Source organism: Thamnophis elegans, chromosome 6 (assembly GCF_009769535.1).
Source record: "Thamnophis elegans isolate rThaEle1 chromosome 6, rThaEle1.pri, whole genome shotgun sequence".
In the NCBI taxonomy this organism is placed as follows: domain Eukaryota; kingdom Metazoa; phylum Chordata; class Lepidosauria; order Squamata; family Colubridae; genus Thamnophis; species Thamnophis elegans.
This window is the reverse complement of record NC_045546.1, coordinates 59501148-59515784: the sequence shown is the minus strand read 5'-3', so window position 1 is coordinate 59515784 and position 14637 is coordinate 59501148.

The following is a 14637-nucleotide window of genomic DNA, read 5'->3' as shown; positions in this document are numbered from 1 at the left end:
GAGGTGACACGAGGCTGGATCCAGGCGGTTGTTACCACCTCTCTTCGGGAGGGGCATCTCCCCACCGCGCTGAAGGCGGTGGTGGTGAGACCCCTCCTGAAGAAACCGTCCTTGGATCCAGCAGTTCTTAACAACTACCGTCCAGTCTCCAACCTCCCCTTTGTGGGGAAGGTTGTTGAGAAGGTGGTGGCCTTCCAGCTTCAGCGTACCTTGGAGGAAGCTAACTATCTTGACCCCTTCCAGTCTGGCTTCAGGCCCGGTTACAGCACAGAAACCGCTTTGGTCGCATTGACCGATGATCTCTGGAGAGCCAGAGATGGAGGCTATGCGTCCATCCTGGTTCTCCTTGACCTCTCAGCGGCTTTCGATACCATCGACCATGGTATCCTTCTGCGACGACTGCGGGAGGTGGGGGTGGGCGGCACTGTTTTGCAGTGGTTCTCCTCCTACCTCTTGGACAGGTCGCAGTCGGTGTTGGTGGGGGGGCAGAGATCGTCCCCGAGGCCCCTTACTTGTGGGGTGCCGCAGGGCTCGGTCTTATCCCCCCTACTATTTAACATATACATGAAACCGCTGGGCGAGATCATTCGGAGGCACGGGATAAAATACCATCAGTATGCGGACGATACACAGTTGTATCTGTCCGCCCCGTGCCAACTCAATGAAGCGGTGGAAGTGATGAACCGGGGCCTTGAGGCTGTCAAAGACTGGATGAGAGCTAACAAACTGGTGCTCAACCCGGAAAAGACCGAGTGGCTGTTGTGTTTTCCTCCCAATAATTTGGCTAATGTTCCATCAATCAGGCTGGGGGGACAAAATTTATACCCCTCAGACAGGGTCCACAACTTGGGAGTCCTCCTGGACCCACAGCTGAGTTTTGACCATCATTTGTCAGCTGTGACCAGGGGGGCATTTGCTCAGGTTCGCCTGATGCGCCAGTTGCGGCCCTACCTGAACCGGGAGGCACTCACAACAGTCACTCGAGCCCTTGTGATCTCCAGGCTGGAATACTGCAACGTGCTCTACATGGGGCTGCCCTTGAAGAGCATCCGGCGACTTCAGCTAGTCCAGAATGCGGCCGCGCGAGTGATCGTGGGCGCACCACGGTTCGCCCACATAACACCGATCCTCCGTGAGCTGCGCTGGCTACCTGTTGATCTCCGGGTGCACTTCAAGGTCCTACTTACCACTCACAAAGCACTCCATGGTAGTGGATCTGGCTATTTGAGAGACCGCCTTCTGCCAATTACCTCCCTGCGTCCCATCAGATCGCACAGGGTAGGCCTCCTCCGAATTCCATCCGCCAGTCAGTGCCGACTGGCGACTACGCGGAGGAGAGCCTTCTCAGTTGCAGCTCCGACGCTATGGAACAATCTCCCCGTGGAGATCCGCACCCTCACCACCGCCCAGGCCTTCCGCACGGCCCTTAAGATCTGGCTATCCCGTCAGGCCTGGGGATAAAAAATCTTAGTTCGTCCCCTCCCGAATGATGAATGAATGTTGTGCTCTATTTTTAATATTATGTATTGTCTTATGTTTTTTGTCTTTGTACCCCCTTCCCCGTGTTTTGTAAGCCGCCCTGAGTCCCCTCAGGGAAAAGGGCGGCCTATAAATTATAATAAACATTCCAAACAAACAAACATCTGCTGAGAAATGGCAAATCTTCTTTATGAATAAAAATATTTGAAGTAAAAATCCAATTTTGATTTATTGTCTCCCTTTCTCCTTTTTTGTAATTGTCCTTTATCTCATAATTTGCTCCAGAGGGTCTCTTAAATCCCAGAAGGATCAGAAAGAGAAATGCCCTTTCACAAAGATTCAACCTCATTCTGTTTGAGGACCTGTATATCCATGAGTCAAAAAGAGGGCCATGAAAATATTTACAGAACCATCGCATCCTGGGCATAAATTGTTTCAACTCTTACCCTCAAAACGATGCTATAGAGCACTGAACACCAAGACAACTAGACACAAGAACAGTTTTCCCCCGAATGCCTTCACTTTGCTAAACAAATGATTCCCTCACCACTGTCAAACTATTCACTAAGGCTGCATTACTATTACTATTAGTCTTCTCATCATTCCTATCGCCCATTTCCTCCCACTTATGACTGCAGGACTGTAACTTTGTTGCTTGTATCCTTATGATTTATATGGATATTGATTGTTTCCTGATTGCTTATCATTATGACTATCATTAAGTGTTGTACCTTATGATTCTTGATGAATGTATCTTGTATTTTTTATGTACACTGAGAGCATATGCACCAAAGACAAATTCCTTGTGTATCTAATCACATTTGGCCAATAAATTCTATTCTATTCTATTCTATTCTATTCTATTCTATTCTATTCTATTCTATTGACACTGCAATATAGGACAGAAAAAAACATACAAAAAACAAACTTGAGAACTTGGATCCCATCCACATACATCTGGAAATACAGAATACTACACAATGGACAGAGGATTTTAGGGATGAATGCAATAGCTCTCCTTTTTTGACCATATGCCTAGGATAGGCCTGGTAATCAAGCTCAGAATAACTAGAAAGAAATGTGCATGGCATGCATACTGTTCTAGGAAAAAGTGCTGGGTTTGGCAGCTACTTCTAGGGCAAGAAAAAAAATCACATACCCTCATAGCTGGCAAAATCCTACTAGAAAAAGATATCACCAGCCTATAAAACTTGCATGTGGTATATTGCCACCTAAATACCCATGTCATTTGGATTGCCAGTTCCATTTCTGCAGCAGGCAAGAAATGTATGTGTGGGGAGGGGAGAACAGAATCAGAATGGCATATTGGCATGCTTCCTTCCTCTCTCTGTAAACTGTAATCTGATTCAACTAATGGTAAAAATCAAAATAAAGTCCTTGGTTTGTAATGAATGTATGGTATTTCTTGTCTTTCACAAAGAAAGGGGAGGAAGATAGGAATGAAAAGCAAATAAATTATGAATGTGACTAATGATTGAATGCCCTTGAAGAAACCAAAATCCTGAAACAGGAATTTTTATTGGCAGAAAGTTAAGAGGATAAGAAATCTGGCTGGCTTGGTTGTATAATTAAAAGAACACAACAAAAATAGAGATTGCATCTTTAAAGGGCAATCATTTAAAGTGTGTAATGAGTTTGAACTCTGTAAAAACAAATGCTGAAGAAAATAGTTGAATGATGCATATATTCCTGCATGTAAAGCACAAATGGAGCAATTTCTCTTCCCAGAACTGAAAATTTATAGACACAGAAGTACAAAATACAGAAATGTGCCCATAAGAATCCTGTGTGGGCTCTAACCTTGGCCACTGAATAATTTTAAGAGCTATATTCATAATTACAATTGTAGCAGAGTTAGGATTTAATTCAGTAAGTTCTACTGATTGAGAATACATTTTCCCAAGGTTTTTTCAATTGTCAACACATCTGGCACTATTTGATTTTCTTGGACCAAACATGGTGTCAGTAATCCAATCAGTGCCTAGTGGCTATGTGGGATCTGGATGGGATGAAATAGAAATTGAATCCTTAGCAAGATGGAACTACTATTTGTTACTATGATTTTCTGATGTCTTCCATGTTGTCTCTTAATAGGATAATATGGTTGACCTTGAAACAAGTTTGCAGTTTGAGAGTCCTCCTGGACCAATGGATACTACATGATGAACAGCTGGAGCCTGTGGCTAAAGCAGCCTTTGCGCACAGCTCCAGTTGATATGCCAATTTATGACTCACCTGTAATTTGAGGATCTTGCAACCGAGACTCCTACCATCAACATAATCCACTATAATGCACTTTGTACAAGGCTATCTTTGAAGAACATCTGAAGACAGCAGTTAGCCCAAAATATGAAAGTTTGGCTTTTGGCAGGTTCATACCAACATGAGATTCAGCCATTCAGTCTTCTGCATTGGCTTCTGGCTTTTGAGTGCAATTAAAAAAAAAGATGGAATTTTTAAAACTATAGGAAAGATAACGGGACTGGTTATCCTTAATAAGTTTAACTGATTTAAAGATATGGGAACTGATCCTATTGTTATTCTGTTTTGATGGACATATAAAAATATTTTTGGGATATTCTGGACATTTTAAAGTAAATATTGCAGTAAAAATGGAGAAATTGAGGAAGGGGGACACCTACTGGTTGAAGAGGCCACCATAAAAGTGAAAGGAAGATGATTATTTTAATTGTGGCAGATAAGTCTCAACTGAGTCTGAAACAAAATAACACCTGCAAAGGGTACTTCCTGGGAGGAGCTTGCTGGTGGAGGCAGCAAAAAATCAGCTGCCTCCGAATTCCTGGCTACGTACCTGTTTAGAGGATCTTCCATCTGACGTCTTATCAGGTTTTCTTATCCTTCAGGCAAGAAGAAACTGTTTTGCTGGCAAATGCTCTTCGATTTTTGCAGCTTTTGTGCTTGCAAGGAAAGGGGGGCTAGCCCAAGGCAGAACGGCTGTCCGTGCTGGGAACTTCAAACTGCCTTGTGCAGGGACAAAGTAAGTCTCCCCCACTCTGCTCAAAGTTTTGTTTGATTTAATCTTATCACGAGCTGAATCCGTTTACTGCGTGGACAATAATTGTTTATCAACATTTTAGCTTCTTTTCTTTTTCTCCTCCGAAAATTTTTTTACTTAGAGGCTTTTAAAATGGTGCCGAGCAGGCTGGTTTCTCCGGTAATAACGAACACTTTTTGCTAATCCTCACAAGAATTCAAAACAAAAGAGATTGCTTATCATATGTTTTGGTTTCACAATAGAAGAATTTTACTCCTTCATTAACTTTGCTTATTTGGAAGTTAAATGGTGATGAATCTGCTGAACGGTCTTGATACAATGTTTACTCACTGAAAGTTTTGCCAAGCCTTAAACTTCAAAATAAAAGCCTCTTTACTTAAAGCTGCATATTCAGGCAATAGAGTTCTACTAACTGCAGGCAGATAAATTTTGAAATGGCCTCAAAACCAAATATTAACTTGAAGTCGTCACCCTCTACTTCCAGGGGCACATCTTCAGTGCCTGGCACAAAGCTGCAGCCTCCGCTTCCTACGCCCCCTGCTGGGGATGTGTTAACGAAAGAATTTTTCCTGAGTAATCTAAGCGAGGCTCTTAATGCACAGACAATTAAAATGGAAGATAAGTTTAGAGATAATAGAGAGGAGAGAAAAGAGGAAATAAAAGAAAGGAAAGAAGAAATTAAAAGTGAAATAAAAGGACTTAAACAGGAGCTGTATGAGAAATTTGACGCTAAGGTTGATAAAATTAGAGACGACATGCTGAGTCTTGTAACTGTATTAACAGAACATATTTCTGGAATGGAAGATACTCTAGAGGTTCTTAATGATGCCAATGCTAACTTGACATTGAAAACAGAGGTGGTGGAACAAAAAGTGGAAAATGCTGAAAAAGAAATTATTATGATACAGTACCGACAAATGGAGTTCGCATTAAGAGTAAGGGGGCTGCGTGAGGAGAAACAGGAGAACCTGAAACAGATCCTATCGGAAGCTTTTGATCGCCTGATGGGAAGACCAGGGACCAACCAGGACTGGCAAATTGACAAAGCTTACCGCGTTAACTCCTGGCTGGCAAAGCAGAAGCAGCTTCCTCGAGACATCATTATATATTTTACTACAAGAGAGCTTAGAAATATGGTACTGCAAGCGTCTTATAACACTAAGCTTCAAATTGGCGGTCAAGACCTGGCTGTTTTGAAAGAGATACCACCTCAAATGTTAAGAGCCAGGAGAGACTACGCTTTTTTGGTCGAAGAACTCAGAAATCGTCAGATACAGTATAGATGGGATGCGCCATTTGGCATCATATTTACATTTGATAAGCAAAGGTACCGCCTCAACTCTGTATGGAAAGCCCGAGATTTTTATTATAATATATTGAAGGCCGGACACCCTGCACCATCTGGACCTAGAGAAAGACCACAAGAAGGACAGGATAGACAGCAAACTACACAACCACCAGACAAGATGGAGCATCTCTCTTCTCTAGAAGTGCAAGGTGCTATGGAACTAAGACCTAGCCGCATGACTACTAGACGTATGGAGAAACAAGCTAAAAAGCAACAGCATCAACAATCATCGGCCATCGATCAAGGAACTACAATAACAAATCTGGAAGCAGTGGGAGGAGCTAGACCTAAGGTTAAACAGGCCGTGCAGGAAGCTCTAAAAATGCTTCAACCAACCAAAGATGACAACTAAGATTTTAACATGGAATGTCAACGGACTGAATTCTCCACAGAAGAGGAAGAAAATATTTCATTATCTCAAACAGTTTAAGAACGATGTAATTTGTTTGCAAGAAACTCATATCAAGTCAACTGATCAAAAATATTTGATCAACTCAAAACTTGGTCAACATTTTGCAGCTTCTGCTATGGAAAAGAAGAATGGTATAGTTGTATACTTAAGAAAAGATATGAAAGCTGAATTAATAGAAGCAGATCCCTTCGGAAGATATATTGCTTTAGACTTAATCTTAGAAGGGAAAAAGACATTACTTTTGGGAATTTATGCTCCCAATCAACAGCAAGATAGATTCTATAGAAATCTTCATGCTAAATTAGTACAGTGGGACTATAGTTCCTGTATACTATTGGGTGACTGGAATGGAGTGATAGACACTAAGAGAGATAAGAAGATTTCCCGCCTAAATACCAAGATGCGAGCAAAGTTACCCAAATCTTTCTTTGACATTATGGATGATTTTGAATTGAGAGATATTTGGCGAGAAAGAAATGCAGAGGAATATGACTTCACTTTCTTCTTGGACAGGCATCAATCCCTTTCAAGGATTGATTTTATCCTAACCACTAATGATTTGCTTTCTAGGGTCAAGAAAACAAAGATTGCAGCTAGGGTCCTTTCGGACCATAACCCAGTTTGGATGGAGTTGGGAAGGGTAGTGCAGGCAAGAAGGTCTTGGAGATTGAATGAAAACTTATTTAGATATGAAAAGTATATTAATGATTGTAAAAAATTACTATCTGAATATTTTGTTTTGAATATGAATAAGGGTACATCTATGGAATTTGTATGGGACGCAAGCAAAGCGTATATGAGAGGAGTTTTGATGAATATAAATAAAACACATAGAAATAAGCAAGGGTTAAAACGAACAGAACTGGAAGAGGAAATTAAGAGAAAAGAGCTGGAGTTAACAATGAACCCAGACGATACAAAGGTTAAGGAAGCTATTAACATATTAAAATCTCAATTTGACATGTTGATCTCTGACCAGGTAGCTACTAATTTACTATATGCAAAACACAATACTTTTTGTAATGCAAACAAACCTGGCAGATGGTTAGCTTATCAGATTAGGAAAAAAAGGAAAACTCGAAATATATCTAAACTGATTTACAGAGGGAAGGAGGTGTTTCAACAGGAAGAGATTCAAAAGGCTTTCTGGGGGAATTTTTTACAGAACTGTATAAAGGGGATAAAATTAATGGTTTAGACATAGACAAATATTTAGACAAAGAGAAAATACCTTCAGTTAGAGAAGAACACAGGCAAAAATTGAATCAACCAATAACCTCAGGGGAAATCCTGCAGGTAATTAAGCAATTAAAGTCAGGGAAAGCACCAGGTACAGATGGCTTGACAGCGGTTTACTATAAAAACTTACAGTTAGAAATGGTAGAACCTCTTAGAGAATTATTTAATATGATTCAAACGGAAGGTAAAGTCCCCCCATCTTGGAAGACAGCGTTTATATCTTTGATACCCAAAGAAGATCAAGATACTACACAACCCAAAAATTATAGACCTATTTCATTACTGAATGTAGATTATAAAATTTTTACTAAAATATTAGCAAATAGGTTAATGTTGGTCATTCAACAATTGATACATACGGACCAAACAGGTTTTATACAAGGGAGACAGATGAAAAGTAATGTTAGATTAATTATTAATGCATTAGAATATTTGGGAAAGAACAACCAGATCCCTGCTGCGTTTATATTTTTGGATGCTGAGAAGGCCTTTGATCGAGTTAACTGGCAATTTCTGCTGAAGATACTGCAAAAAATGCAGATAGGAGATAATTTTTTACAGTCAATTAAAGCAATATACCAACAGCAAACAGCACAAATTATAGTCAATGGAAGTTTAACAGACTCTTTTCAAATTGGAAAAGGTACAAGACAGGGCTGTCCTTTGTCCCCATTATTGTTTATTATAACTTTGGAAGTATTGTTGAATAAAATACGGGGCTTGGATGGTTTAAAAGGGATCAAGATTAGGCAGCAAGAATATAGAGTCCGCGCTTTTGCGGATGATTTGGTCATAATATTGGAACAACCGCAGGAATCCAGTATGGTTTTAATGAATACGATTAATCAATATGGTCAAGTGTCGGGTTTTAAAATAAACTTAGGAAAAACCAAAATATTAGCTATAAATATGAATATTAAACAAAAGGAAGAATTAGGAGTGATGCTAGGATGTGAGGTAGTTAAAAAAGTCAAATATCTTGGAGTTAACATTTTAACTTCAAATGGGAAATTATATAAGCATAATTATGAACCACTTTGGCATAGCATACAGACAGAGATGAAAAAATGGGAGAAATTGCACTTATCTTTGCTGGGTAGGATAGCGGCAGTGAAAATGAACATTTTACCAAAAAAAATTTTTCTTTTCCAAATGTTACCTATACTTAAAAAAGATGCGAACCTTTTAGAATGGCAGAAGGGTATCAACAAATTTGTGTGGGCAGGAAAGAAGCCGAGGGTAAAGATGAAAATAATGCAAGATGTACGTGAGAGAGGAGGATTGAAACTACCTAATTTAAAACTATATTATGATGCAGTGGCATTATCTGTAATTAGTGATTGGACTCATTTAACCAATGATAGAATATTGAATATTGAGGGACACGATCTGGTATTTGGTTGGCATGCTTACCTGTTATTCAACAAAAAATTGGATAAGAATTTTAAAAGTCATATTTTAAGAAATGTTTTATTGCGGGTTTGGAAGAAATACCAATATAAATTAAATGACAAGATACCCATGTGGGCAATTCCTAGACACGCAATTGAAAATATGAATACAGCACAAAAACAGGACAGAATTACTTACAGACAGCTTCTTACCTCGGAAAGAGGGGTATTACAATTAAAATCTTTAGAGGTATTAAAAGAGGAGAAGGTAGTTCAAACATGGTTTCAGTATGGGCAATTACAGGCTAGGTGGAAAATAGATCAAAAAATTGGTTTTATCCAAGTTGAGGATAATCTGTTTAAACAAATAAGAGATCAAAGCTTAATGCATATAAAGAGGATATATAATGTATTAATACAGATGGATTCGGAAACAGAATTAGTTAAAGATTGTATGATAAAATGGGCTCAAAATATTGAGGAACCAATAATGTTGGATACATGGGAAAGAATCTGGGTAAGAAATGTGAAATTTACACAAGCTCAAAATCTGAGAGAAAATTTTTACAAGATGTTCTATAGATGGCATTTAGATCCTAAAAAGTTGGCTTCTATGTATCCGAATGTACAGCCTAAATGTTGGAGGTGTGGTTCTCTCGATGCTACATATTATCATATATGGTGGACCTGCCAAAAGGTTAAGGCATTTTGGATAAAAATATGGTGGGTCATGCAAAATGTTTTTAAAAGAAGGATAAAGTTTATTCCTCAGTTATTTTTACTAGGTATATGTACTGACTTTACAGTGGTAGAGACCAATTTGATTCTGCACCTGATAACTGCAGCAAGACTGTTGGTGGCGCAATATTGGAAGAAGGAAGACTTGCCTACAATCCAAGAATGGACATTGAAAGTAACAAACTTAGCCGAGATGGCTAAAATATCGGCATATCTCAAAGATCATTCAAATGAGATATATAAACGAGACTGGAAAAAATGGATTGACTATATATAAAATAAATACGGGACTAAGAAATTCCAGTTAGCCTATGCTTAAGATCAGAAATGATTTAAACTGTTAAAAGTCAGTTCAGTAAGAAGAAGCTAAGGTCAATCTAGAATGTCATTAATTTCTTTATTTCTTTTTTCTCAATAGATTTTAGACTGTGTTAGTTAAAAATCCATACCGTGTACGGGTTCTGGGAAGTCGGGGGGGGGGAGGAGGAGGGGGGTGGGGGTGGAGGGAGGGAGGGGCACACACAACAAAAAAAATTGTACTTCAATGTCTTAATGATTGACAAATGATGACATATTTGTGTTTTTTTTTAAAGAAAAATAAAAAAGTTCTGTTTAAAAAAAAAAAAATAACACCTGCAAATGATTTACACTGGATGTTTGGAGATGCATAGTAAAAACATTGAAACTCTCTGAACTTTTGTGGATTATAAAGGTGCATGGCAAAGTGAAACAAAGAAATAACTTGGGTTTGTTTTGAGACCAAATGAATGGTTTTTCTTCTTTCCTGACTAGCTAAACATTGCAAACTATTTAAATTCTCTCAAAACTTTTATGGATTATAAAGACACCTGGCAGTGAAACTGACAAAAAGATTGGATTTGTTTAAAAACCAAGTGGATGGCCTTTTTGGTCTGCTAGGCATTGGCAAATATAAAACTTTGGGGATTTGGTGGGCCTTTGTGAATTATTAATTACTGAAGGAAGAAGAAAGGAAAATAACTGTTGGCAATGAAGCTTTCTATGTTGCCTTGGGACTAATTTATTGACTGACCTTATGGATTATAAAAATTACAAGACTGTGAAACTGGCTGATGATTGGAAAGGAAAAGTGTCTTCTCTCTTTAGTTTGGTAAAAGACTAAAATAGTGGGGAGAGGAGTTGTCAGGTGAATAGGAGATTATTGTTGTTTATTTTGTTAAACCAATTTCTAAACTAACCTAATTAACAGATACAGGTAAAAAAGGCAAGTAACTCAAATCTAAGCAAATTAGGAAAGAAAACATCATCTGCACCAGCAGCAGCATCAAGTCCATCAAATAAAAAATCAATAGAAAGTATATTGCAACAAGAAAAATCAAATACATTCCAAAAAATATGTTGATGTTTCAATCTTTATAGAAGACTACAACAAAAAATCGCAATGAGATGAAAAATGAGATGGGAGAGGTGAAAGAAACAATACAAAAGATGTGTGAAAGAATAGGGAATTTTCAACAAATGGTACTAAAAAATAAAAAAGGATTCAGATAACAGAAGAAAAATGAGAACAAGCAGAGAAAAAAATAGATGAAATAAATCAAAGATTGATACAGGAAAACAAAGAACTGCAGTTATCTCATTGCAAATGGAAAAGGCCACTTATTTTCTGAGATTTCAAAATATGGAAGAGGAAAAAGGCAAAGACCTCCCTGACATAATGACAGATTTGCTGCTGAATGCCTTACATATTAACAAGCAGGAAATGCAGGCAGAGATTGATGAAGTATTTAGAATACATAAAAGTTATGCAAGAAGACATAATCTCACAAGAGGAGTACATGTGAGATTTTAAAGAAAATAATAAGAGTTGAAATACAAATTCAAAAAAGCAAGAGATGAACCATTGCAATATAAAGGCAAACAAATTGTGGTGCTGAAACAGGTGCCAAGAAGTGTAAGAAAACTATGGAGACAATATCAATTCCTGACAGGTCAGCTGATTAAACATAATGTAAACTTCAGATTGTTGACACCTGAGAGAATACTAGTTACGTGAAATGAAAAAAAGATATAGATTGAACTCATTAGACAAAGCATATGACTTTTATGATCATCACTTTGGTTTAACCAAGGAACAGGAAAGAGAAACATAAACAACAAAAGGAACCAGTAAATGTGGGGAAAGTATGCATGAAGAAGAAAGTGAGGCCGAGAAAATTGAACGAGCAGAGTGAGAAAGAGCAAGAGCAGAGAGAAATAACAGAGAGAACAAGAGAGAAATAACAGCAAGAACAGAGAGAAATAAAAATCAGCTAGGACCATGATGGTGAACCTATGGCACACATGCCATAGGTGGCACGTTGTAGGGTTATTACAGTGGGTCATCTGGATGGTCCTTAGAACTGTGGTTACACGTGTAAGTACAAACTGCAGCAATCTGCAGCTATTGTTTGCTTGTCAGCTATTATTTGCTGTTGCAGTGTGTTCCCAGGCATGAACAAGGGCACGGGATGATACAAAGTATAACCTGTAACATTCACTCATTTGATAACACTTGATTCATTCAGTGTGTGAGAACATGCACATTCTCATGAACACCAATGATGTAATGACTAACCAATTATTGTGCCTTGGAGACTTGTTAACCAATAATGATATAACACACAAAGTAGATGAGAACTAAGAAGCTGCAAATGCTATAAAAATGATGTTGATTCTTGCTGTTGCTGTTGATTCTTATGTCAATTCTGGTTGCTCAATAAACTTCTGTTGATTCAGCTATCCGTGGATTGGATTATTTCTTCCATCTTCAGCCTCGGGACCCTAATGCTATAGCACGTGGAACCATATTTGCCAGCCAGCTGATTTTTGGCCTTCCAGACAGCCAGGCAAGGCCGTTTTCACCCTCCCCAGGGTAAAATTTCTCCCACACATGTGCAAGGGGTCATGCACACATAGACTGGTGGGTGGGCAGCTGTGTGTGTGCAATAGTGCGTGCACACACAATTTTGGCACACCTTTAGAAAAAGGTTAGCCATCACTGAGCTAGGACAATAAGACCTATATAGAAGTGAAAAGATGGAAGAAGAATTTTATTAAAAACTTCATATGAAAATAACCAAAATGGATTATGAAAATATTTGTGTGCTAGGAGAATTGTGGATGCAAAATTGGATTATAGAAGTAGGAAAATAGGTAAAAAGACATGAAAAATTCTACCAAGAACTTTCTTTAGAATGGCAGAAGAATTATCCCTTCAAGACATATGGAGAGAATGAACCAGGAAAAAAATCAGCATACATTCTACTCAGATAGACATCAATCATGATCAAGAATTGATATGATATGGATGTTATCAGAATTAAGAGCCAATGTACAAGATATAGAAATTGAAACAAATACATGGGTGGACCATAATCCAATAAAAATGAAATGGAAAGGACAAAAGAAAAAAAATGAGATGGATGTTGAATAATCTATATTAAAGGATAAAGAATCTATACAAACAATGGAAAAAGAAATGGACTTCTTTTTTAAAGGGAATAGAAAAGAAGGGACCACTACAAAATATATGGCATACAGCAAAAGCATATATTCAGGGACTAGTTATAAAAAATAAGAGAAAGGTAAATATCAAAATAAAAATATCAAAAGGGTTTAGCAGAAGAACACAAAAGACTTGAAATAGAGTTACAGAAAGAAATGCAAAAATGAAATTTAAAAACAAATGGAATTAATAAAACATAAACTTAATCTAAAGGAAGAAGAAGAATTAGCACAAAAAATTGAAACAGCAAAACAATATTTTTGAAAATGCTAATAAACCAGGAAGATGGCTAGCATATAATCTGAAAAAGTAGAAAGAGAAGAATTTGATACGTAGCCTGTCAGATGAAAAGGGAACTCTTCACTATCAAAATTAAACAAAAATATCTCAGAATTTCTATTAAAAATTATATAATCAAGAAAAGGTTTCAGAAGAAAATATAAAGCAATATTTGGCAAATGCTGAACTACCTAAAGTGCCTGAAACAGTGAAGGCTATGTTAAATGAAAAGCTAACAATAACCGGCTTCCGGGGAGGGACCTGTTGCCGTCAGCAGCTTAACAGAGCTGCCCCCAGAGTTCTGGTTCGTTATCTACTCAATATCAAGAAGATAACTCTTTTTTCAGACAAGAAAAAAGCAGTGAGGAATCTCAGCTGGTAAGAATCTTCTTTGAAGTTCACAGTTTGTTTCTTTTTGGGCTGTGGACGGAGGGGGAGGATCAACCCAAAGCTGAGTCATTCAACTCCGACCTGAACTTCGCAGCTGTTATTTACAGCACAAGACAGGAACCCCTCCCCCTTAGGACAATCTTTAGAAAACAGACTATTGAAAATCAATACGAGCAAAGACCAAACTTGTGAACTTTAAAATGTTTCCCTATCTGAAATACCAGCTTCAATGTTATAAAAATCTCTTTTGTTTAATTGTCTTCAAAATGGCGTTTACAGCTTCTGCATTTGTTATCTCCGGCTTCCTGGTACAGAATTAAAGGAATAACTTCTTATAATCTAATTAGATCTACTCCCTTAAAGCCTTCAAAGACTCTTTGTTGTTGATACAGAGACATTCCAAACATTCCAAACGGACTTTCTCTTTTGAAACCCTCCGTAAAACCCTTTGTAAAAAAAAAAAAAAAAAAAAAGGGGTGGGGGGAGGAATTTCTTTTTCTCCAAACAGCACAGTGGATTAGCAATTTAGAATAAATAATTAAAAGCAAAATATAATGGCATCCAAATCAACCTCTGTGAAATTACTTCCGAAAACGTCTCCCATACCAGGCACAAAGGTGCAGCCCCCACCATCTATGCCCCCTAGTGGAGACGTACTAACAAAAGAATTTTTCTTGGAAATGTTCAAAGAATCCAGAGAACAGAACTTAGAAATGTTTAGAGAGTCCAGAGAACAGAATCTAGAAATGCTTAGAGAGTTCAAAGATGAAATAAGGAATGAGATGGAAGCTCTATATG